Here is a 2,886-nt window from a genome sequence, read left to right as displayed (position 1 = left end):
AGTGCAGGTGCATAGGTGAGATGTCGTAAGAAGTGGAATGCTGTAGAGTAAAGTGTTGCAAATCGAGATCCGATTTCAACTTGATTTTGCAGCAAGTCATAATATGATTGTGAATCAGCAGGGCACCCTAATTTCAGTAAAATAGAATTTTACAGCAACTCAGAAACTTGATTTTGAGTCAATCAAGGCATTCGGTTTCAGCTCAACAAATCATATGCTTCCCTGCCTAATCAAAAACTTGAATTCATAGCAGCAGAGTAGATGCTCCATATTAAATCAAGAATCTGATTTTGAATCAGTTAAGCAAATATGTTTTATAGTACATCAAGATATAGTGAATGTGAAGGGGTGAGTGTGTACGCGGTGGAGTGAGTGCATAGGTGTTGTGTTGATATGCAATGAAGTGAGTAAGTGAAGATGCAACAGGTGATAGTGAAATGCAATAGGTAGGGAATGGAAAATTTCCCAGTTGATATAGTCTGACTGACTTGAGATATTGAGTTGTTCTATATGAATCTCTATTCAATCAGCTTGGAATACATAATTTGCCATTACAAAATGGGACTTTACTAGCTCAAGTGCTTTAAAGCGATGGGAAATCTTATTCTTTTCTTCCTTCAGCATCTTTGCATATGTTTGTTCATAGCCATCAGGTTGGAAGATAGGATCCCCTCAAAAATCTGGTGGACTCCTTGGAGGTACAATTTTCTCCTACATTTTCCAATAAATATGAATGGTTGAGCATTTGGGCCACGAGCAAGAGAAAATGCACATAGTGCATAAGCTGATTTGTCCTCATAAGCCTTCAATATATTGTTCAGCCCTTCATGCCCAATCTTTTGCAGAAACAACTTAATGTAAGGTCCTGGGAGACCACCTAGTGCATTAAAACAGAGGCAGGTGTCTTCAACAAGTACCGGCCCATTTACCTCTTTTGCTGCCAAACGAGCCTTTTCTTTAGAGATGTCTTCAGGCTCTCCTTACAGCTCAGGTAAGTCTAGCTTGAGGGATTGGAAGGGAATTGAATGACCCAAAATAGCTTTGACTTCCTCCAACTTCTTTGTGTTACCAGTAACAAATGTGATAGGCTTTGAGAGCACCAAAGGTGATCCCATCTGAGCAACAAATACGAGTCTTCTTGGTTTGTTGCATGACCAACAACGGTCAATAACGAAACTTGATTTTCAGATGGTGAAGTGGATGAATTCTATAAACCTTCCTAAATTCTAGAGATGCTCTCAGACCTCGTTCAGAGAGAGAGAGAGAGAGAGAGAGAGAGAGAGAGAGAGTATGATGATGAAACTCGATGCCCAGAAACAAAGGCATAACAAAAGGGGAAAAAATGCTAAATCAAAATGAGTGGTATGATGCAGAATCAAAACCAACAAACTGAAACAAAATTCAAGAATTTGGTATTAATGAAATGGGATGCTATGAAGAAGATGATGCTGACAAAGCAATAATTCAGAATACGGATGAATAGAGATTAATGTAATGAATCAGATGAACATAAACGATGTGATGAAGAACTAATTGAATGATTGTATGATATGATGAAACAAAAATTGGTGCAGAGGAGATGAATTATGATGTTATGAATGAATGGATGTGATGATGACATGCGAATGCAAATATGCAACAGGGGATCGAAATGCATAGATGATTCAAAAGAACATGGGACGCAGATCCAAAGTGGTGTGTGATGCTATATGGAGGTTGTGTGAAGGTACACACATGAATGATAACCGAAAATGCCATGAACAATATGGATGCAGACTAGAAATCAGGATGAACAGAGGAAAACGAGACACAACAGAGAATCAAGATCAACAGATAATCAAAACAAAGCAGGAGATCGAAAATCAAAGGAAATGCAAGTAGAAAATAAAAAACCAAAAGAGAAATAAAAAATGCAAGCCGATCATCAAAATGGAACAAGAAATCAGATGCAAACAGGAAATTGAAATAAGAAAAGGAAATCAAAATAAAACAATATATGAATTGGAATTGTGATACACAAGATGAAGGTGCTGAATCAAAAGGCAAAATATAAACAATAAAATCAAGCACATGACGTACACCCTGATGAATGTGAAACGAAGATGATCAGACGAATGGATGATGCATTTCCATAGTAAATATAGCTCAGGATTTCATAGTGAAGTCAACGTGGATTAAGATTTCGCTGTGAAATCAAATGCAAAGGATCAAATCCATGAGCAGAATGTATAAATGAAAGGAACATCATTCTATTGCAAAATGCAAATCGATTTTGCTATAGACAAATCGATATTGCATGTTATGCTTTAACAAACATCTGTGCTATGAAAATTCAAAGAGAAAGAAGAAACAAGAACTGATTTAACAAAGCAAAAGGGAAAAGAGATGGTCCTTACCATGCATCGGCAGAGGCTGAGAGGAGAGGGATGCTTCCTCTGGATACTACTGCTACAGAACTCGGCTTCTTCATAATGTAAGAGAAGAAAATAGAGAAAGAGGGAAAGAGAAGGGGAAGAAGAAGAAGAGAAAAGGAAGAGAGGAAGGAGAAGAGGGATCGAGAGGTGGAAGGGTGAGAATTGATGGAATGAATCGACCCCGATGGTTGTTTATATAACAGAAGACAGTTAGGAAAATTTCAACAAGGGTCCCTTCAAGTTTTTGAAAATTTTCAAAGGGGGTCTTCATTACAAGGTTTTTCAAAAAAAGAGGGTAAAACTTGCTCTTTCTGAAAAATTTTCTTTTTATATTTCCGAAAGAAAAACCTAAAATACAGGGGAAGAGATCCATATGAAGTTTTTGAAAGGTTTTTGTAAAATATTTGTTTTGAAATTCAAGGTTTTTACAAGAGAGGGTTTTTTAAATAACATAATTAATTTTTAAGAATTA

At 36.8% G+C, this 2,886-nt stretch overlaps 1 pseudogene; it reads right to left on the bottom strand.

Moving 5' to 3' along the window:
- Window positions 1–522: 522 nt before the first annotated feature.
- LOC149828479 (inosine triphosphate pyrophosphatase pseudogene) lies at window positions 523–1,124 on the bottom strand (annotated as a pseudogene).
- Window positions 1,125–2,886: the final 1,762 nt, after the last annotated feature.

The sequence above is a fragment of the Nuphar pumila genome, chromosome 9, assembly GCF_984573655.1.
Source record: "Nuphar pumila chromosome 9, dmNupPumi1.hap1.1, whole genome shotgun sequence".
In the NCBI taxonomy this organism is placed as follows: domain Eukaryota; kingdom Viridiplantae; phylum Streptophyta; class Magnoliopsida; order Nymphaeales; family Nymphaeaceae; genus Nuphar; species Nuphar pumila.
This window is presented reverse-complemented; position numbering and strand designations above follow the sequence as displayed.